General features: G+C 40.4%; 1 protein-coding gene across 23 annotated transcripts in view; it reads right to left on the bottom strand.

The window, feature by feature from the left end:
* Positions 1-24,631, bottom strand: part of GPHN (gephyrin) — a 304,336-nt gene that overhangs the window by 168,350 nt on the left and 111,355 nt on the right. The gene's annotated exons all lie outside the window — the stretch shown is intronic.

Consider the following 24,631-nt stretch of genomic DNA (forward strand, 5'->3'; position numbering starts at 1 on the left):
AACCCTTTCCTTTCTTTATCCAAAGAAAAATCCTCATGTAACTAACATAAACATTAGAAACAAGGTGTCCTTCACTAGCCTGAAAGGTAGAATGAGGTCAACCAAGCAGAACTACCATCACCAGGATGTTATTCTTTATATTAATGGCCATCAGGCATCATACTCTGACCTCTTGTTTGCTGTCCAAGTTATAGGGATAAGTTTAAGTATTTGAAACCTGATATGCTTTGTGCTCAGTATTTCACTAAGCTGCTATATAGTCTTAAATAAATCCAAATGCAACTTTTAAATTGATTTTATTTTAATTAGACGCCTGTGTACAGAACTCACAATCCACACAGACTCTATGGCGTCTGTGTTTGAAGAGTCTCTGTTGTTCATGACAGGTAATAAAAAGTAGGTGATGCGCAATAGTTGGCACTGATGTAGAAAAAATGGGGTTTGCTCCACATTGAACTTACTTGTCTATATCCTGCAAAAGTTTATGGTAAAGAATAGTTCACATGCTGAGGATGTATGAATAGCATGTACTACAAATTGTGCTAAATAGTACATTTTCTCCAGAGACATGCAGTCATGGCTTCTTTTATTTCATGAAGCAGTATGATTGATAGTGACAACTAAGACCTAAAAATATAACTGCCACTAATGACCTCCCTGCCAGCTCTAGCAACACTAGTCATCTTCTAGGTCCTACAGAAACAGAAATCATACAAGAAACTAAAGCAGTAGACAGCTATCAAATGTGCATTTGTATTATCTATTATTGGAATTTTTGCTTCCCATTGTCAGCATTTCTACACCGATGTATTTCCTTACATTCAGTCTTGACATTATTACACATATTGTTTACTCAACCTAAATAGGGGAAAAGAGAGTAACACAGAAAGCACATTAAGATTTTCCTCGTAAGTCCTACCTTTCTGTACCTCTACAAGTAAGTCACTCAGAAATTGATGGTCTGAAAGCTTTAGACAGAAGATGAAGTCTGCATAGAAACAGCCAAGTCTGAAGTCAATCACTGCTCCAAGTAATATCAACTAAGATTTCTGAGGTAGAGACAGGGTCCATACCACAGCATTCAAATTCATGATGAACCATTAGAGTGCAGTAATTACCCTCTCCTATTTCATCTGCAACTTCCATTGCTGCTTATCATCAGTTATTGCACACGAACAGTCTCCTGCTACTGGAATGACGTCCATTAGAAAACATTTTTTATTTAGTTCTTTTAGATGCATTCTTGCCCATACTCTGGAGTACCCAAAAAAATAACTTCACTGACTTTCTATCCTATAGCAGAAGGGGAGGACAGAGTCTCTGCTGCCAGCACTCCACCAGCACGGAATTCCGCTTAGTATATTTCTTTACTGCCTACCCTCAGCAAAACTATTAAGCACTTTCTTGGAATAAATAGGGAAAAAACAAAACAAAACACTAAAAATCAAAATAATTGAGTCAGTAAACTCATCTGGCTTGCTTAAACCATTAATTAGCATCATTTTCAGCAAATACTTCTGCAAAGTTCTCCACCAAGAGCTTAGCATATTCTAAATCCGCCAAGTTGCAGTCCAAATGGTAGCACATTTTAAAGTAAAATGTCAATTACTAACAATCCACAGTTTTGAAAGAGAGCGTGACAGAGGATTTGCATGAGGCATATGTTTTTTCATTTTCTTGGGAGTAACCTCTCTCTGCTGGTTGGTTTTGTTAGAAAGTTTTACACCAGCTTTTTTGTTCACAGCATTTCAAGAGCAATTACACTGCAATCAGAAAAGCAAAGGACCAGCTGGCATGAGGACACATTAACTACTGTGGGCTTTGTACACTAAATTCTAACACAGCATGAATGTGTTAGAAGGGCCAGAATTCAATTCACCAGGGACCTAATTCTTGTGCAGATTCACTCTTCATATTTCACACGTTTTAGTTTTATTATAGATTTTATTACATTTTCTTCTAGTTGAACAACACAACATCCAGCATCCTACAACGTAAATGGCATTTTCTCTTCAGAACAAATACACAACCAAAAGCAAAGCTAAATACAATAAAGTATTATTTACTAGTGGAATTATTTTAAATACTAGTTAGCTTTAATTTTTCACATGTGCATATGCTACAGATAATCTCTGAAAGGTCACGCAATTTATATTAAAATTTCAATAGACACCAGTCTCAACAGGTTTGTATCATACCCAGCATGTAATACTGACACTCCAGTTCTCTAATCCCTTTGCAGGAGAGAAATGAAATTACTTCTAGATGTTGAAATTAGAGCTGACACAATAAAAATGAAGAATTGCACCTCATATTGGCCTCAATTGGTGAAGGTATTTGAGGAGAGAATCAGAAAAGATGACATGGGAAAATCCATAAGAACAGTTAGGAAATAATAAATCTCATGTAAGTATTTGCACAGGATTTTGTTAAAGAATATTGTCGTGGTTTAAACCCTAGCCAGACAGCTTGTTCACTCACTCCCAATGAGTGGTGCTGGGCTGACAGCAATCGAGGCCCCCCCCCCGGGGCTCTCCCCTTCCCCGCTCCCAGAGGAATGGGGAGGAGGATCGAAAGAGTGCAACTCCCACGGGTTGAGACAAGAACAGTCCAGCAACCAATGTACAACACAAATCACCACTGCTACCACTGCTGACAACAATGACAAGAGAAAATAACAAGGGAAGAGAATAGGATACCACCGGCCAAGAAACGAATCCAACCCAGAAGCCCCTGTCCTTCCGCGTAACTCCCAGTTACCCCCCACCCCGGGCATGACGTGCTGTGGTATGGAATACCTCTTTGGCTAGCCTGGGTCAGGCATCCCATACCGTCTCTGCTTCCTCCCGGCTTTTCCTCCTCCCTGGCAGAGCATGAGCCTCACAAAGTCCTTGGTCAGGGTAACCATCACTTAGCAACAACCGAACACATCGGTATCGCCAGCACTGTTCCCAGGCTGGAAGTCAAAACAGAGCGCTGCACCAGCTAGCACGAAGGAGAAGAATGACTGATACTGCTGAGCCCAGGACATTATCCACCCCTTATTCCATACCATTCACATCATGCTCAGATCCCACATTTTCAGTACACCATCGCTCTCCCACATATATACATCCATATACACACAGACCAAGAGAAAGAGATCATTTTCTTAGGGCATGGACCAATCCCTATAATGCTGCCGAGTCCATTCGGTCCATGATGTCAGGTTCCATCTCTTGTAACAATCTTTGAGGGCAGGAAAGGCTGTGTGCAGTATTGGATCGCTGCCTGCTGATGCTGGTCGTTCCTTTACTGCGGAACTCATCCAGTTCTATCAAAGTTCATTCTCTGTTGGGATGATGGTTGGAGGGAAGTCAGGGCTAGTCGCTGGTGAACTGGAGACATCTAGTTGATGGGCTATAAAAGTATTACACAGCAGGCAACAGCATACAATTAAGTTCATTGGCTGTTTTCCCCTAAAATCAAATCCCCTTGAGGTATACATCGGACTTCCCCATCTTCCCGCATTACCCACCAAGTATATCCAGGTCCCCGAGCACAAGCAATCCCACAAGTGGGTTTGCCTTTACCTGAAGCTGGAATAACCAAGACTGTCTTCCCCAGCAAATTCTTCATATGCACCACGGGAACTTTGTCCCCCTCTACAATATGTAAAAGTTCTGACTGGGCTGGGCCAGCCCTGTTGGCAGATCCTCTGGTGTTGACCAACCAGGTGGCCTTTGGTAAATGTGTATCCCAATGCTTGAAAGTTCCCCCACCCATTCCTCTCAGTGTAGTTTTTAACAGCCCATTGTACCGTTCGATTTTCCCAGAGGCTGGTGCATGGTAGGGGATGTGATATACCCACTCAATGCCATGCTCTTTGGCCCAAATATCTATAAGGTTATTCCGGAAATGAGTCCCATTGTCTGACTCAATTCTCTCTGGGGTGCCGTGTCGCCACAAAATCTGTTTCTCAAGGCCCAGGATAGTGTTCCGGGCAGTGGCATGGGACACAGCGTATGTTTCCAGCCACCCGGTGGTTGCTTCCACCATGGTAAGCACATGGCACTTGCCCTGGCGGGTTGTCGCCAGCGTGATATAGTCAATCTGCCAGGCCCCCCCATATTTATACTTCAACCATCGTCCTCCATACCAAAGAGGCTTTAACCGCTTGGCCTGTTTAATTGCAGCACATGTTTCACACTCATGAATAACCTGGGCAATAGTGTCCATTGTTAAGTCCACCCCTCGATCACGGGCCCATCTATATGTTGCACCTCTGCCCTGATGACCGGAAGTGTCATGGGCCCACCGGGCCAAAAATGATTCACCTTTATGTTGCCAATCTAAGTCCATCTGAGCCACTTCAATCTTAGCTGCTTTATCCACTTGTTGGTTGTTCTGGTGTTCCTCAGTGGCCCGACTCTTGGGTACATGGGCATCTACATGACGTACCTTCACCACCAGGTTCTGCACCCGGGCAGCAATATCTTTCCACAGTGCAGCAGCCCAGATGGGTTTACCTCTGCGTTGCCAGTTGCTCTGCTTCCATTGCTTCAACCACCCCCACAGGGCATTTGCCACCATCCATGAGTCAGTATAGAGGTAAAGTACTGGCCACTTTTCTCATTCAGCAACGTCCAGGGCCAGCTGGATGGCTTTCACCTCGGCAAACTGACTCGATTCACCCTCTCCTTCAGCAGTTTCTGCAACTTGTCGTCCAGGACTCCATACAGCTGCCTTCCATCTCCGATGCTTTCCCACAATACGGCAAGAGCCATCAGTAAACAAGGCATACTGCTTTTCACTTTCTGACAGTTTATTATATGGTGGGGCCTCTTCAGCACGCATCACCTCCTCCTTTGGTGACATTCCAAAATCTTTGCCCTCTGGCCAGTCCATGATGACTTCTAGAATGCCTGGACGACTGAGATTTGCCATTCGAGTTTGTTGTGTAATTAGTGCAGCCCATTTACTCCATGTAGCATCAGTTGCATGATGCGTAGAGGAGACCCTGCCTTTGAACATCCAGCCCAGCACGGGCAACCGGGGTGCCAGGAGGAGCTGTGCTTCAGTGCCAATCACTTCCGAAGCAGCTCGAACCCCTTCATAGGCTGCCAGTATCTCTTTCTCAGTTGGGGTATAGCTGGCCTCAGATCCTTTATATCCCCGACTCCAAAAGCCGAGGGGTTGACCTCGAGTCTCCCCTGGAGCTTTCTGCCAGGGGCTCCAGGTAGGACCGTTCTCCCCAGCTGCAGTGTACAGTACATTTTTTACATCTGGCCCGGTCCGGACCGGTCCAAGGGCTACTGCATGAACTATCTCGTGTTTAATTTGCTCAAAGGCTTGTTGTTGCTCAGGGCCCCATTGAAAATCATTCCTCTTCCGGGTCACATGATAGAGAGGGCTTAAAATCAAACTGTAATTTGGGATGTGCATTCTCCAGAACGCCACAGCACCCAAGAAAGCTTGCGTTTCTTTCTTATTAGTTGGGGCAGACATTGCTGTTATCTTGTTGATCACATCTGTGGGGATCTGTCTACATCCATCTTGCCATTTTGTTCCCCAAAATTTAACCTCCTGTGCAGGTCCCTTGACCTTACTCTGTTTTATGGCAAAACCGGCTTTCAGCAGGATTTGGATTATTTTCCTCCCTTTCTCAAAGACTTCTTCCGCTGTATCGCCCCACACAATAATGTCATCAATGTATTGCAGGTGTTCTGGAGCTTGCCCCTATTCCAGTGCAGTCTGGATCAGTCCGTGGCAAATGGTAGGGCTGTGTTTCCACCCCTGGGGCAGTCGGTTCCAAGTGAACTGGACACCCCTCCAAGTAAAAGCAAACTGTGGCCTGCACTCTGCTGCCAAAGGAATTGAGAAAAATGCATTGGCAATATCAATCGTGGCATACCACTTGGCTGCCTTTGACTCCAGTTCATACTGAAGTTCTAGCATGTCCGGTACGGCAGCACTCCATGGTGGTGTGATTTCATTCAGGCCACGATAGTCTACTGTTAGTCTCCATTCTCCATTAGACTTTCACACTGGCCATATGGGGCTATTAAAGGGCGAGCGGGTCCTGCTGATCACTCCCTGACTCTCCAGTCTATGGATCAGCTGATGGATGGGAATCAGGGAGTCTTGGTTGGTGCGATATTGCCGCCGGTGCACTGTTGTGGTCGCAATTGGCACTTGTTGTTCTCCGACTTTCAGCAGCCCCACAACAGAAGGATCCTCTGAGAGACCAGGCAAGTTGGACAGCTGCTCAATTTCCTCAGTCTCCAAAGCAGCAATACCAAAAGCCCATTGGTACCCTTTTGGGTCTTTGAAGTACCCCCTTTTGAGGTAGTCTATGCCGAGGATGCATGGAGCCTCTGGACCAGTCACAATAGGGTGCTTTTGCCATTCCCTCCCAGTCAGGCTGATTTTAGCCCCCAGCACAGTCAGCTCCTGGGATCCTCCTGTCACTCCAGAAATACAGATGGGTTCCACCCCTTGACAGCTTGATGGCATCAGGGTACACTGTGCACCGGTATCTACTAGAGCCTTATACTTCTGTGGGACTGATGTGCCAGGCCATCTGATCCACACAGTCCAGTAAATCCGATTGTCCCCTACCTCCACCTGGCTGGAGGCCGGGCCCCTCTAATGGTCGTCACAGCATTGGACACTTAAGTCGTGGTGAAAGGGATTATTCTTCGTTATCACAGGAGCTGGAGTAAAATCAGCTCTTCCACTCCATCTGGGAAACTGCTCACCAGAGACTGAAGCCGTAGCTCTCACGGGACGATCAGTCTTGGCCCTTGCTCCCCTCTTCAATTCACTCACCCGTTCCTCCCAAACTGAAGTGGGTTTTCCATCCCACTTTGTCATGTCTTCTCCGTGATCCCACAGGTAAAACCATAGGGTACCCCGTGGCGTATACCTCCTGTATCTCCTCTCTCGAACAATAGGACGCCTTTTGTTGATAGCTGAGACGTGTGTTGGTACACGTGAGGAGCTGGATAAAGCAGGTAGATCGTCCCTCAATTGTTTGAGGTCCTGGGACAGTTTTTCCACAGCTGAGATGATGGAAGGGGTAGGATTGTCTTCGAACTCTCGGAGTTTATGAACCATTTCATCCACTGTTAGGGGTACTATGTCATTCCAGGTTACTGTTGCCAATGAACGGGTATGTGATGACGGTGCATCCCATGTAAGCTTTCGCCACATGGGTCGTGTACATTCAACTTCATCTGGATCTATGTGTATATCCCCCTTATTTGGCTTGATGTGAAAGATCATCTCTACGATGGCTGATTCCCTCAGAGACTGGATGCCTTTGTCTATAGTAGTCCACTTGGCCAAACGACTCATAACATCGTCCTTGTATGGAAACCTTTCTTTCACAGCTGCCAAGAGCCACCTGCAAAGACTGCGGGACTTTTTCTCTCTTGCAATTGCTTTGTCAATTCCCCCTTCTCTAGCAAGTGATCCCAGCTGCTTGGCTTCTGTACCTTCTAGTTCGTGACCATCGGCCCCATTGTCCCAGCATCGGAGTAACCAGGTGATGATGTGCTCCCCTGGTTGACGGGTAAAATCTTTTCGCATATTCCGCAGCTCGGTTGAGGTCCGAGGTCGAGAAGTTACCTCTTCTTCTTCTTCTTCGTCATGTGATGATGACTCCTGATCAGATTCTGGACCGGGTGGTGAATTCATTGTTTCTTCATCTCGCTTCACCCTTCTTGCCTCTTTTTTTTGCTTTTTCTCTTACGTACAGGGGCAACCGATACTGGTACGAATTGGTCTTCTGGTTTGGCTGCAGTAATTATCACTGTGGTTTGAGTAGCGACTGTACTTGTTGCTGGGGGTGGTGTAGCTGCTGTGCTTGGAGCTGGGGTAGCCACGCTGTCTGTTGCAGTTGAAGTCTGAGCAGCTGCTGTACTTGCCACTGGGGTAGCTGCGGTGTTCACCGCAGCCAAAGTTTGAGTAGCGACTGTACTTGTCGCTGGGGGTGGTGAAGCTGCTGTGCCTGGAGCTGGAGTAGCTGTGCTGACTGTTGCTTTGCCCTCAGATCCGCCGACATTCTTTTCCTTTTGAAGGTGCTGGATAGTGTTGAACAAGGCCCTGTAAGCATAGGCCAAGCCCCAGCATGCTGCCATGATTTGTCCATCTCTGGTATGGCCAGAATGACCACACACCTCATTTAAGTGTTTTACTAATTCTTCTGGATTTTGCAGTTGTTCAGTGGTGAAATTCCAAAGTACTGGAGGGGCCCACTGACCTAGATACTTGCCCATACTATCCCACACACCCTGCCACTCATGGCTGTCCAGCCTCAGGGAAAATCTCTCGGTCCTCCTACATTGTCGTTTGACCCCAGACAAGACCCAAACCTGACTCTGCTTAACTCTTGAAATCAGTCGTGGGCAAAACACACTCTGTATGCGTGCCAACATGGTGATCCCCATCACGATCAGCAAACAAGTCTCAACAGCATTAAAAGGCCATTCAAAAACTTCAAAACTCTCAAATGCAAATAGTCTGGGGGGACGACTGGGAGGGTAAACGAATGTCTCCTTCACAGGTTCAGCACCTGAGAAGGAGAAAAAAGATGTGTAATTGCTAAGCACTTCTATTATATACCTCCCAAAGTATAAAGGTGGTGACCACACTGGGAACGTAAGCCAGATCAGTTTCATGATCAATGATTCTATTGTATTACAAGTCATTACCATAAAGTACAATGAGACAAAAACCTTACCCCGAGCCCCACACTTGAAAAACACTAATACGGCAAATACCGGATGGAAGTAAGATACGATATACTGAAACTGTGAGATCAAGAGGAACAACCTTGAGAGCCAATAAATCAGCATTGTGACGAGTGACTATTAATCCGGTCAGATCTGTCGTTATCTCAACCCCTCTTGCCCCACGTTGGGCGCCAAGAGAACTGCCGTGGTTTAATCCCTAGCCAGACAGCTTGTTCACTCACTCCCAGTGAGTGGTGCCGGGCTGACAGCAATCGAGGCCCCTCCCCTGCCCTGGGGCGCTCTCCCCTTCCCCGCTCCCGGAGGAACAGGGAGGAGGATCGAAAGAGTGCAACTCCCACGGGTTGAGACAAGAACAGTCCAGCAACCAATGTACAACACAAATCACCACCGCTACCACCACCGACAACAATGATAAGAGAAAATAACATGGGAAGAGAATACAATACCACCGGCCAAGAAACGAATCCGACCCAGAAGCTCCTATCCTTCCCGGTAACTCCCAGTTACCCCCCACCACGGGCATGACGTGCTGTGGTATGGAATACCTCTTTGGCTAGCCTGGGTCAGGCGCCCCATCTCTGCTTCCTCCCAGCTTCCCCTCCTCGATGGCAGAGCATGAGCCTCACAAAGTCCTTGGTCAGGGTAAACATCACTTAGCAAGAACCGAAAACATCGGTATCACCAGCACTGTTCCCAGGGTGGAAGTCAAAACACAGCACTGCACCAGCTAGCACGAAGGAGAAACATGACTGCTACTGCTGAACCCAGGACAAATATAAACTTTTTTTAGGGAAAGAAGTGCATCTCAGGTTGACATACAATGCTCAGACTGGGTTTGCTGAAAGTTCAAAAAAAGGATTGAGGAGAATGTGGAAAGTAAGGTTTCTATAGCAACCTAAGAAATTAGCCAAATACAGGAAATAAACTGAAGTGAGGCCAATACAGTTGTATTGGAACAGATGGAAGCTCTACTATTTCACAAATTAAAGCAGAGTACCACTGAAGAGAGAAAACTTGAACTTCACCCAAGTAAAGGAAAGTTAAAAAACATGAAGAACTGTGCTCAGATGGAGGCAAGAAACAATGAACCACAGCCCTAATGGGAAGAGAACTTGAGAAGACAAAACTTCAAGAGAAATAAATTACAACTCTTATAACAATAAATTATTAAGTTTTAATAAGTTATCCTTTTATTACCTGCTTTGTGTATGTTTCAATAATCTACCTAAACCAGAAACTGAATTTCTCATTTATAAAACATTTATTCTTGATATAAGGTTAAAATTATCATAGTGTTATTTCCCGTATAGTTGCAAGTTGGACTTCTGACTGATCTTCCCTCTGCCCCTGTATATATATGCCTGTACCAATAGACTCCCTGGGTTAATTACTGAATAGCTAAATTGTGTGCAAGGCACTTGTGCACTTGGACTGAATCAATACGGATCAGATTTTATAATTTGAATTCTGACTGAAGATACGAACATACCCTTTATATACAGTTCCGCATTCAGTGACTGCCATAAGAAGCTGAGCTATTGATTCATCCGTTAACTTAATTAATGAGTCATACTGAATGCAGTGAAGTCAATTTTCTAAAAATAGCTTCTAGCCAGCTTGGCTGCTGTCATCTGCTGAAGTTCTCCAGTGCTACTTTAATTAACAATCTTTCTTCAGATAGATCACTGTCTAAATGGTATCAAGTTGTCATTAAACCTCCCAGTGGAACTCTGCTTCATTAAATGAAAGCAAAACTCAAAATCCTTTTTGATCAACTTTTTGGTTTGTTTTTTTTTTTTCCCAGATCCATCTCATATTTGTTATTTACCATCAGGATATTTTATTTGATTTATAAACCAAGCAGAGACTGTGCTTGTGAGCAGATCAAATGACTGGGAGCCAGACTGTCTGTTTCTAATGCTAAGACCAAGTTCATTTTATCACAGGCTACTGAGCGAATACATGCTATGATACTACTACTGCTGGAGCAAACTGACCAAGACAGCATTTTTAGCTTACTCAACTGGGCTTAATGGTGATCTCAGCAAATCATCTTGCCTTGGATCCTCACATACAGCCAAAACGCCACAGAGTATTTCCTGGAAGGAAGTAGCTGAATTTTTTGTTTGAAAACAACTTTGTACTTCATTACCTGTAAAAGCATACATTAAAAGCAGTCACAAAGCTACTTTGACACCAGTTTCTATCCTTTGAGAAACTGTTAAAACACCTTGAGGGCGGGAGTAAGATGATAGGCTATTTCAGGCTCCCTTCCTACACAACAGAACACTGGTAGCTAGAGCAAGCTGGCTGCAATGCCAGCGACAAATACTGCAAAACAGCCTGCAAAGTGCTTTGTGACAACAGTTTTACTCACTCTAAGGTGTAGACTTATGTGACGAAGATCCACCCCGTGTTTTCTGGTTTGTTTCCTTTTTTTTTTTTTAATGGTTTCAATAATGACCTCCCTTCCCCACCCATACTCTTAGGCTAACTTCAACATGTTGTACTCAAAAACCTCACAGAAATAAACTGATGGCAGACATGCCCTCTGTCAGTTCATGTCTCCCATGAATAACAGCTCTGGGAGTAAGACGTCAAAATTACAGGATTCTCCCTCTGCCTCACCATGTGCCAAAAATTTATTGCACATAAAATAAAATTAAAAAGGGGGTGGTGGTGTTAAAATCAACCCAATGTTTTAAAATTTTTATTCCCTACCTTACTACTGTTTGAATAATAAAAGTATAAGGACACATTTGTGCTTGTTTTCCAGCTTTTTCCTTTTTTTTTTTTCTAAACAGAATAAACAAACCACATTTTAAGATGGAAACAAATGTTATTTTTTTTCTTTCACCCTTCAAAGTGTCACTGTTTTGTTTTTTTTCTTTGTTTTTAGTTTTTTGTTTGTTTTTTACTTTACTGCAGGAAAAGAATAAATTTTTCAGGCACCTTTCGTATGGAAATACTGTTACCTCAACAATCTGTTACTGGGTAAGAGAGCAACAAGGATCTTTGTCCTTAGTATATGTCAGAAGCTAAAGACAAGGTGATTTGTATGTCATTTGGCAATCACATGACCAGGAGCCATTCTCCCCTTGGAGCAAAATAATTTGTTTACTGGGGCAGGAGAGAGAGGATTGGAACTGTTATGATATAAATAAAGTACATAAACTTAAAATATACCTCTGTATAGTTACCAAAACTCACACCAGTTCAGGGTTTAGTATAGTTTTCTAAGGGGTATCATTGGTTCAACTCAGTGCACAGGGCACACCTATATATGACACTCTGGGGTATTACTGCTGCCACCCAAAAGACTACAGGGTGCCTCAGCTTGAAAATGTTTATCAGTTTACTTACTGCCTAATAAAGACACAGAATGGGAGCAGGGAAGGCAGCACCTCCAACAAATTTTAGGCTCACAAGCACTGGCCCCCAGAAGAAACAAAACAGATGAAGAATACACTTAAATATATGAACTTCTCGGTGATGCTGTTATTTTTTTACCCTCAGCATTAAGACAGATGCCTTCTGGCCAAAAGTCGGAGTAAGGCTGATCTTCCATTGGAAGCAAAAACTATGTAAGTTTTGATTCTCACTAAAAAATTCCTTAATAATTGTTCAAAAGTCATACCATCAATACTTGTATGATTCACAGCAAGGGTATGAAACACCCAGATGGCAAATATTTTAAGATCTTTGAATAGAATGAAACATAAACAATAGGGATAAACATCCAAATTTCTTTTAGAACTTTAGCATTTAACTGTGTCAGACAATACAGCATGTATAACACTACATCAAATATTTCGTGCTTTGTAATAGCCTAGTTCTACCAGATTATAACAAAGGAGAGAAACACTGCATCTGAAATAGGCTGAACATAAAGTATGAAAGACTCATTCTGCACTCACAATTTTCATTACAGACCCAAATGTTTAATTTCTAATAAAAAATGACTTTTCAAGTCTTCCCAAATGCCAGCAAAATACAAAAACAGTCTTGCCATGTGGACCGACAGCAAAAAAACTCAGCTTCTTTGCAGGATGAATGTGTGTATATAGAGCAGAGGAATGATTGCACTGTACTCCATCTGATTGGTAATCTAACTATGGAAATCATACATTAAATCAAACAGACAGAAATGTCAGCTAGATTTAACTAAAAATGTGTTCAGTGACTTTGAAAGTTCCCGCTGGGGCATCAGATGGTTGACCAGCCAGCTCATTAAACAACATGAGCAAGATCTGAAATTTCCTGAGAGAAAAAATATGCAGAAGCAGACAAAAATCATTATCACAAAACCAGCCAAATTCTCACCAGTTAGACAAAAAAATATGGATTTAATATCCAAATATCCATGTTGGGATTTAATTGGTAGACCAAGGACTTTAAAGCACAGTATGAAGAGAAACATTTATAGTAAGGGCCAAGACAATAATAAATGTTGATCTTACTTTGTCCTATAGGAAATACAGTGGTAGGGAAATGAAGGAGAGATAGAACATTTGCATATATATTGCCAGCAGTTGCCTGTCAAAAATCCCCACCTACCTCAACTGAAAGCAAAATTTGTGTGCCTGAGAGTGACCTTTTGGCTATCTTGGAAGGCATTGAAAATTAAAGGATTTAGGCAATATGATTAGGGTTGCAGTGATCTGCTATGAAATGAAAGATTCCACTGTTAAATTACCATCACAGCTTGCAGAAACTTATATGGACAGATAAAGCTATTTTTGCTGACACTCCTAGGATTTCAATTGAGCTTTATTTGCTTCTACCGAAATGTAGAAGGGAGATCATCTGAAGAAAGTGTTAAGAAAAATAAGATTACTCCCAGAAGAGTAAGTTGACCCACAACTAGTAGAAACAAAAAGCCTTATTTTCTTGTAACAACCCTACTCCACAGACTATCAGTATCCAACAAAAAATGGATTTAAAAAAATAAAAAAATGAACTCTCAAGTTTTACCATGTATATACTTCTCACCCCACTACAATATCACCATTTTCTTCCCAATAACTTTCATGTATATTTTCCCTTTCATTTCTTACATGAGGCACATGCTTGTCTGATGTTTGTGAAGAATGCTTAGACACACGAATTCCATGTGCACGCTTATGCTAAGGCTAATAAATATTAAATATTTATTTTTAGAAGGGAGGAAGTTTGTCTGGAATATACAAAACCAGAAAAGTGAGTAATGGAAACATAGGGATCCCTGATGTTGGAGAATAAGCTGGAATGAATTGCAGATCACATGTTTAGAAGAGCAATCAGGAAAAAAAGCATCCAGAAAATGTCTTCATTGCCAAGAATACCAAGAAAAGACTAAAGGTGAAAGCAGAATGACTCAAAATTGGGAAGAATAAAATGTGGGAAATATGTGGAAATGGTCCGATCATTCCAGATTCCAGTTCAAATTTGTTCTTTACAATTTAAATCACAGGGCTTATGGAAGACTGACAGAATTTTTAAATAACTCATTTTAAGAAAAAATAATTCCTACAATTCTGAAATTACAAAAATGATAGAGAAGTTTCAGAGGCAAGCAGCATCTACAAGGGCTACCACACTAGTTCACACAATACTTCACCTTCCTAAAGCTCTAATGTCTCATTTCTCTCCACACCACATTCCAGAGAATATAAAGTATGAATACAAGCCAGTATACGAATAATGACGCCCTTTTTATGTCTATATTTCCCCAGTTAAATTCAGAGGTGGAATTTGCTGCTGTTTTTCTTTTTCCTGAATATATTAGTGTGTTTGCCTATCTATACACATATTGCCATGCGTGCCTAATTGGCAGAAATAAATAGTGTTTAAAATAGCGACCTGACTCAGCCGGGGCTTTTTTTTGAGTATGCTGTGTGCTGTGGATTGTGAAATGGGGAAAAAAATAAATAAAGGTATTCAGCCACAGAATGGAGTCATATGAGTAAAACAACTCCATATTTGATCTAGTGCTTTTCATACCTAGGAGGAATTTTCTACAAACAGCATTACTGACAATGCTGAAAGTGAGATTTTATTGCATATCTCACAGTTATCTCCACTCCAGATAATTTGCAGCTATCTTTGAAGCCATCATCCATACTTTACAGCTGCTTGTAAAATACTTTTGCAAGGTCCAAATTCAAGTTATTGACAAAACCTTTCTTTGTTTTTCATATATTACTGGCTATATGGGTTTTTCAACAATCCTGTTTTCATTTTATGTAGTTGTCATTCCCTTTTTTCTTTGCATCTTATCATTTAAATGTCAACAAAATGTTTCTAGATAAATTTAAAAACCACTGATGTTATTGTCTCTGCTACTCATGTCACAACTCATTACAATCTGACTCAATACTGAGAAACACAGTAGGCAGGGGACATGTGGATCTCAGACAACTTGCAGTATTTGGTTAAGTGTAGATTCATTCATTTTGTCTCATTCAAGTCCTAAAAAATATTACTGCTTTAATTTCTAGATAGTTTGCACAAACATAATCTATTGGAAAAGTGTAACTATTAACTTCTCCTTACCTGCAGCTTTAAGTGATCTTGTAAGTCATTATCAGCTGTCCTGGGCTCAGCAGTAGCAGTCATTTTTTCTTCTTCTTAGTAGCTGGTGCAGCGCTGTGTTTTTTACTTTCAGCCTGGGAACAGCGCTGATAACACCAATGTTTTTAGTTAACTGCTCAAATGTTTACCCTGACCAAGGACTTTGCGAGTCTCATGCTCTGCCAGGGAGGAGGGGCAGCCAGGAGGAAGCAGAGACAGGACACCTGACCCAAACCAACCAAAGAGGTATTCCATACCACAGCACGTCATGCCCAGGATGTAACTGAGAGCTAGCTGGAAGGGCACGGACTGCTGGGTCAGGCTCGTTTCAGCGGGTGGTATTGTATTCTCTTCCCTTGTCATTTCCCTTATCATTATTATTATTGGTGGTAGCAGCAGTGATTTGTGTTATACCTTAGTTACTAAACTGTTCTTATCTCAACCTGTGGGAGTTGCATTCTTTCCATTCTCCTCCCAGTCCCTCCAGGAGAAGGGGAGGGGGTGGAGAAAAGGCGGGGGGAGGAGGGGGTGGGGGTGGGGAGTGGACTGCGTGGCTAACTTGACGACAGGGTTTAAACCACAACATCAGCTATGTTCTACTGCCATCTATTTTGTATGATGTTTTCTTAAAATAAAAATAAGTTACAATAATCCCCTCCAGTTTCACTTTGCCAAAGCTCTTCTCCCTTGCAACTGCTCCCTCTACAAGCATGATATTTAGACAGAACGGTAACCCACCTCACAGGAACTGAAGATTTTTTTTTTTTTTTTTTTTGTGAAGATTTGATTGCACAAGGTTACTAAGCAAATATACATAGTACTTACTATCGTACTCCTTTGGGTGACATTGATCGTAACATCTCTGATAACTTCAATGTGTCTCCAGCCATCCCCCAGCTGAAGAACAAAAATGAGGAAGAGATGTGATCTTTTCCTCAGTTCCTGCTTCAGCACGGATGAAGAGGAGTGAGAACAGATACACTGAATGTTAGAGTTTACATTTCTGTAAAGCAAGTCACTTTCTTAAGTGCCGTCATGTATATTCCACATTGCTGAGCCCTGGTGAATTTGTCTAGATAAAAATAACAAAAGTGACAGTAAGGTACCTCTTACAAAGCAGAAATTTAGTCTAGCAGTCTCTGCCATGTAACAGTACATTTGGAAATGATCACACAGGTTTTAAAAAACTGTTAGAAGCAGTAGACACCTCTTTTCCAGCATGCCCGTGTTGGTCTCCCTTTTCTCGCTAGCAGTCAACTTCATATATCTAGAGAACAGTCGTGAAAAATGCTTAGCCTACAATCCTACTGGCAAATACCACAGATAGCTTAGATGTGTTTCTATGCATCTAAAATAGCCCGTATGCTAACTGCAATCACAGATGCACATTGCAAAAGATTTAATACTATAGATTTTTCTTACTCTGTAGCCCTAGAACCACCTTTTATTAATTATGATGCTAAACACCTGATTATTAATAGACAAATGACTAACATGATCGATGCTAATATTGCTAATACTTGCTACTTCACACAGTACTTCCTGAGTCATGTTGAGAAAGGAAATCAAAGATGGTTAGGACAACTTCACTTCCAAACAGACACTGAGGACAGTACAGCATATGCATAACCCTCACAGACATTGATATTGATAAAGATATCTGAGGTTTGTGTACAGGGATACCTAGGTTTTATGAGTAACCCACTGTAAGAAAATGCCATTTCCTTGCCAAATCACAATGTACGGTTTTACTCCAAACAAGCAATTTTTATTATGTAACCTGCCTTTTCCTTCCGTAACTAGCACTGAACACCCTCACCCTTCAGACAGTAACAGTAATAACTACAAAAACCTAGTTACAAGAGCCCAGAAATAATCCAAATCTGTACTGAGTTTCAGTAGTACCTAAATTTAGGAACTGAGCTAAACTGCAGCACCACATTGAGAGAACATTTAAATATCGATAGAATTTAGGGCTTTAACTTCTGGTAAAACTGCAAAATCATGCTGACAATGCAACAATTTAATTGCTTTGCAAGGTTTTGTTCTATTTTGGATTTGCACTTGTGATCAAAGAGCTTATAGATAAGTGGGCAGCATCACGTCAAACAATAAAAGAATTAAAGGCCTATCCTGAGAAGGTGGCTCAGTACATATTAATGAAATCGAACAAAACTGAACTAATAGGGCCATTTCTTCAATTTAAAACCTAAAAAATGGATCTAGGTGGACCAAAGACCATTTACAAATGAAGAGAAAACTCCAGATTTTGTATCTTATAAGACACTCCCACATATCCAGCAGATTACCGTGGGTAGATTTTACGACATTATTTTAACATAAACGATATTGTTAGCTATATTTTCGTCTAAACCCTGCCAGAACAAATAGCAATGCCATCCCTCCACAACAGCAGTCAACACTTTAGCTCCTATTTCTTCCAGCCACATCATCTGACTTCAAGTGCTCATTGATGCATAATTCTACCCTAGATAAGTGTCAAGATAAATTTCATAGCTGCAGTACCTTAAGCTGTTAAGGCAGCATACTTCTCCAAATTCAGTAGTGCTCTTCAAAGCTGAGAAATATGATTACCTGTGCACATTTAGTTGTCTTCATAAATCAGACAACAATTATAGTAAATGGCTTGAAAAGAAAAAAGACTTCTCATGCTCTGAAGCTTAGATTACAGATATTTTAGTATGAAGAACAGAATATTCTTTTTCATCTTAATCAAGGAAGAGCAAATATTCAGTAGAAGTATCCTCTCACAGTTTGCTTCTCCTTTGTAAGACTGCCTTTTATAATAATTAGTCCAAAACTCACTTATGCTGAATTTAAAATCTTTTGCAATGGAAAAATAAAATGTGGCAGAAGCCTTTTACAAATGAAATAAACTCAAAGTTGAGTACCTGATACCTAAAAAAGTTCATTCCAAGGTTATCTTTCTGTCAAGTCTATTGATTAACTCACAGTTCAGCTGATCTTTAGTCCATGGTGGCCAATTCCTTACAGTGGAGCACAGCAATTACAATTTTGCCATATGTGCCATTAAGACATAAACTCTGCAGGTGGATTTTCAAATTTCAACTTGAGTTTTCACTGATAGCAAATATATTAAATTGTGATTTGTAAAATGAAATGTGTACAAAAATAAAAATATGAAGAAAGCAAATAACACATACTGATGATAACATTATTATCTCTCAGTCATTAATTATTCTGTGAAAAATAAGGCAGTGGCATATGGTTGGCAGGTACCTATTTTTATTAAAAAAAATGTTGGTTTTAAAACTTCCACCTATACATGCACACACATGCTCTTCAATTATTCATGGCTTGTACCTGGCCCATAGGGAATTTGCAAGAGGTCCATTAACAGACAAACATCATGCAAGTGAGAGGTATTCTCTGCTGGGGAAAAGAGATGAAGGGAGCAATACAAGCAGAGCAATATATGTTTCCCACCTCTATGCTCTTGGCTGCAACTGCCCTGCTCCAAAACCATTTCCAAGTACTGTTAACTTTGAGATTCTCCCCCTAGCATTTACTGCAGTCAGGGAGTACCTCCAAAATTTCCCTTCTAGAAAAAATTACGCACAACTTGCCACCTTCAGCTTCTACAGCTAGATACTTTAGACAGTATTGTAGTGTTACTGGCCCTTCTACTCCTGCCCCAGCTCAATTTCATCTTCAGAACCACACTGATACATACATGAGCACAAACAGAATACAGGTTTTCTAGCCCACTTTCCCCTCTCTCCACCCCCTTCAATTTTTCCCTCTTCTAAAACTAGCTAAGTAGCTAAAATATCTATATACTTCAGGGACCTTGCATATTATTGGAAAGCTCTGTTTTACAGAGCAATTCAGTCTATGACACAGTTTTACACTACATTACTTTAAAGCAAGTATAAAGTACTAACAGCCTTCTCAGAAGTTAAAATGATAAGCTAAAATAAGTTAAAATAATGATCCTAACTCCAAACTCCAGAGTTCAGTTCATGAACTAATTCCTAACTCCAAACATTAGCTAGTGACAGATACTTACTACTTGTCTTTTAAAAAATTTATTACCTCTTCTGTCAGAATTCTCAGAGCTTTTATTAACAACGGATCTATTAAATACAGGAGATGAATGAGAAAAAAAAAAACAAAAAACCCTTAGGTCTGTCTATCTGTTATTTTTAGAGAGCTATATCAGCATCCCACAACAGATCACAGCCAACCCTGTACCACAGTTAAAAGTGGCACCGAGCCACAACTAATAAACCAAGCTGACAGGGCAAGCATGTTGGCTTCTACTCAGCACTATGCTACAGACAGCTACGTTACAACCAGCCAGCTCAGAGTACAGACTACTTGGCTTGTCCTTATTTGTCAAAAAGCTGTTAACAAGGCGATGTAATTTATATTAACTATATAATTTAAATATAAAATGCATAAAATATGCTGCATGTTATAACAGTGTACATGAAAACAGTGTGCTAGCTGTTCCATGAAAATGATTTAAATGAATAGTTGTTACTAACGAATATGACTCATTTATACCAGTTTGAGATCTTTCATATAAAACTTGGTTAAAAGCTACCTGATAATTTTCCAGTGAAGCTTTTTCACCAAAACATGTAATTTAATTAAAATGCAAAGAGTTGTGCATCATAAAATGTTATCAAAGTTCCTCAGTTAAAGGTTTTAGGAACATTTTGACATGAAATCAAACATTATATTTTTTGGTTTGCCAGTTTAATTTCATGTTCACAATTCAACTCATTTTTACTGGTCAAGTAAAAATAAAGTTGCTTTCTTCAAATGCTTTCCCCTTCCTTCTGGACTTAGGGCTTGTTTGTGTTTGCTCAGTATTTTTAGCCCAACTTGGTCACACTGGCATACCAAAATTAACACTGAAGTTATCAATTCAGTATTTCTTCCTTAAACACAAGCAGCACCGAACACACACACACACAGGCACACACATACACACAAACCACTATTAGACTTTTATATCAATAGCAGTCATAAAACAAAATTTTGTCTTATTCCATTCCAAATCTTTCATTTTACAAACTAATCAATGGTACTGGTCAGAGAAAGTTTTATCTTGTAATACCTGAAAGCATGAACTATGGCTGTGAGACTGAGTATTTAGAAAGACTCTTGTTTATTAGACTGGTCAGCATGCTTCACTTCTAGAAATTTCCCTAGAGCCAGTCTCTCCCTCCTGCCCAGCACAAAACCCTTCAAAATTCATCGTCTTTTTCTCAAGGCTGAGGAAGATACAGTATGATCTTTTCCTTCAGTGACTGTGAGATTTTCCTGCTCTAGCTTGCTACTGCAGGAGGTAGCTTATTTTCTCCCATTAGATTTACAAGAGAACTCTCAAAGGAAGAAAAAGAGGCAGACCTGCTGCTGAGCTGAACACAGCAACACCACACCAATGATGAAAAACTTCAGCCAGTATTTTCTTCCATGTGTTTTAAAATGAAGCAGCAACAGAAACAGCTGTAACATCTTGATAGTCCATCTATATATAAATGTATTATTTGACCACTCACTGCTGTTGCAGAGTAACAGAATGTCAGAAGATTTTCTGATGAAGCCTTTCCTCGAGAACAGCTTTTGCCAAGATAGACAGGACATGTATCAGCAAGGAGTCTACTCTGCTGAAGGAAGGAACATCACTTCTGGAAGCAGTCATTATGTATACAAAACTTCTTGTCATAAAGCTGCCAGGGGTTTGATCTTTCTCATTACTCAACATTCATGTATCTTAGGAAAAAACACACTGCTTTGTGACACTGTAGTTGTAGAAACTACAGATGCCTGCTTCTTTATGGATATCATTACATTCGCAGATCTTGTTCAAATACAGTAAGTTTCAAAACTTGCCCTTAATGAGTGCCTTAATAATTTCCGATAAATGATTACCAAAGTTTCAGCCATCTCCTCTTGCTTCTCCAACAATGATTCCAACATAGGGCTCCTGTAAACCACCTGAATAGCATTACAAAGGACAGGGTGACACAAAAGCTTGCTATTAGGGTAACTAATGATCTGGGCAACTAAGCTCTGTTAAAAAAATTCAGCTAGTGACCTGTCCAGAAGAACACAGTACAAAGAAACCACCACTTTGTATGCCAAAGTAGTGCCAAAAATTCATGGTTTTGAGAAGGCTCCGTATATATAGACCACTACCTCAAATGAAGAGGAACACTGAGGGACAGACAGACAGACAGAAAAGATATGAAGAATAAATATCCCTCTGATAAATTAAGGAACTCTCAATTAATAAGGGTGGGCAGCTCTCATTAGCCTGCCTTTCCACAGAAAATGAGGTTTTGGATGGAAACAGGTTTAACTCATCTGAACTTAAAGTGCATTAAGACCTTGTTAAAAATGAAAGCACAAATTGGTTCTTTGCTGAAAAATGGAAGTGACTGCAACCTTCAGCTAAGATGCCACTGAAACAATTTTTAAGAGAAGCCATTGCTGAATTAGAGAAATTAAAAGAAGAAAGTATTTTTAAGTACTGCTAGCTTTGCCACAGATTACTTTATCCCTTCACAATACGTCAGCATATTAAGATATGTAGAAGTATCCAAGCTGGTGAGCAAATAAAAAGCTTAGATACTGGAAACAGAGCAGCCATGGTGAGACTGAAATGGAAAGCTACAACAACATCCTCCTAAGAAGGTTACTATTAATAATTCAAAAATACTATCGGTATTCTAAAAATAGTGTGTGTGTATATGTAGATGCTGCAGTAATTGCACTGTTCACATAACGTTTGTTACCTCAACTGCACAATGAAAATAATAGTACCAAATCAAAGATAATAAAAAATAGTGACTGGGAAAAAGGGATTTGATCCAAAGACAATTTTATCTTATATTAGAGTTCTTGAGCATGAAAAGCATTCACAAGCTTCACAAAAAGATACATTCAAACCCTTTTGTTTACCACAAACAACAAATTAGCTAAAAAGATTAAAAGGCTTGAGAGTGCAAAGGGCTACAGCACTGGCTGGAGTCTGAGGTATGTGCAGGGCAAGAGGAAGGAAGATGAATCAGAAGGGGGCCTATAAGGATGCTGGGGGGACACTCTTCATTAGGGACTGTAGTGATAGGACAAGGGGTAACAGGTTAAAACTTAAACAGGGGAAGTTTAGATTGAATATAAGGAGGAAGTTCTTTACTGTGAGGGTGGTGAGGCACTGGAATGGGTTGCCCAAAGAAGTGGTGAATGCTCTATCCCTGGCAGTGTTCGCAGCCAGGTTGGACAGAGCCTTGGGTGACATGGTTTAGTGTGAGGTGTCCCTGCCCATGTCAGGGGGGTTGGAACTTGATGATCTTAAGGTCCTTTCCAACCCTAACTATTCTATGATTCTATGATTCTACAATAAAGTATTGTAAGTGTATGAGACTTAATAGTGCTCTTTCAGACAGTATTCTTTGGCCACAGTTTGCTTTAAAAGGCTTTATCTCAGAATCTTTCAGCATTGAATCCCTTTTGAAAATAGAAATTTGTCAGAAAAATGCAAAGAAATACAGTTAATACATTTATTATTTTTTTTATACCTCTTGCTGGCATAAGAACAAATGCTGCCTGCCATGAGCCTTAGGCAGTGGCTTTTCAGGGGCTGTTCTTCATGTGAGGGGATGAAGCATCACACTTGACAGACTCGTTCATATTTTTTAACAGTTGCTGTGTATTGTTCTTCAGAAGCTAACAACATTAAAAATACATTCCGGAGGAATGAATTTGTGAGGAAAAGCTAAAAAAAGAATTAAAGGTTATGTCTGTGTTCATGGGGTATCCCTGTGTATTTCATTATTTGCTAATGCTTATGTAAGCATTAGTAATAGATTAACAGGTAAAGATTTGGAGATTTCAGAAAAAAAAATGTATTTTAAATCCTAATATTTTGCATTCATATAGATAACTCTTTTTATGTTGTAACTACACTTACAACGTCAGTTTTGAAAGCAAAGATTCTAAGAACCATTTTAGATAGGTTTTACATAAGGATATTTACTGTAAATTGGTGAAAAGCAACTATATATATATAAAAATCTATATTCTTGCTTCTTAAGTCATCTGTATAAATTTCTTCTTTAGGACACTGAAAAGAAAGTGATTTTAAAGAGTCCCACAGAACAAGTGATGGCAGGACAACTCTTTCTAATAACGAAAGCAATCTGGAATTTAAATACAGTGAGTTGTGACATGGCAGTGGTGAGGTAAAGGTTGGACTTGATGATCTTAAAGGTCTTTTCCAACCTAGTTGATTCTACGATTCTGTGATTCTATAAAAGCCTAAATATATCTCTGGTAACAATTTTCTATCTCTCAATGTCAGAATCATTCCTAATACACTTGGCAAAGGCTTCCTTTACATTTGAAACTAGGTGTTCTACTATAATCTTTCAGTAGCAGATTAACTGTTTCCCCTGCCAACTTAATCTATACTGCAAGTAAGTGCACAAATTTCATAGCTTTCTCTAAGTAATGCACTCTTTCAAGTACTTATGGCTGTGAAAAAATGTATCTTTTCCTGCAAAGAAAGACTCGTGTAGGGGTCAGCTCACAATTTATTTTCAGAAGAAAAAGCATTTTGGCAGAGCTTTTAATAATTTTTAATGGTGAGATTAGAGGAGAGAAACTTTCTCCTGTGTAGTAAGTTATTACAATCCCTGCGTCAAGAAGGTTTTGCTCCTCCTTTACTGAGAGTTCCAAATTTAAATTCAGCCATGTCAGGGAAGCCCACTCTACTTTAAAAGACAAGTGTTTGCTGACCCCATGGAAAAATCATTCAAGTTTGTATGTGCTCTAGTATTTATGATACCACTATTCCTGAAAGAAGCATGTAAAAATTGCCATACCAACTCAGTATAAAGTCCACACAACTAAGTATGATGTTTCTGGTGTTAAGAAACAAATGTTTAGGGAATAAACATATGACATAGAGCATGACTTGTCCTCTGGTACACACTTGTTGCCTCTTGCCATCTTCAGTTCAGGAGCTTTGCTGACCTAGATGCTGCATGCAGATCACCAGCTTTAACAGCCATACTAGGTCAATCAGTCTAACTCCATTTTTTGTATCTATCATTTATAGTCCAGGCTTCCACATGATTACTTCAATTACTAAATATTTAGTTCTGCTACACTTGAATAAATATGTGCTTTTATTAATTTTAAACCTGTTGTCTGAATTTTTTCCTGTCACAATGTCTGATCTGTGAAAAACAGCGAATAACTGCCTTTGACTTTTTTTTAAATGCTATTCATTCTGTGTATCTCCTCCATACGTCTTTTCTTGGTTAAAGTAAAAAGTCCAT

This window comes from Pezoporus wallicus, unplaced genomic scaffold (genome assembly GCF_028554395.1).
Source record: "Pezoporus wallicus isolate ANWC-B61680 ecotype Strahan unplaced genomic scaffold, APGP_CSIRO_Pwel_v1 contig_5418, whole genome shotgun sequence".
In the NCBI taxonomy this organism is placed as follows: Eukaryota; Metazoa; Chordata; class Aves; order Psittaciformes; family Psittacidae; genus Pezoporus; species Pezoporus wallicus.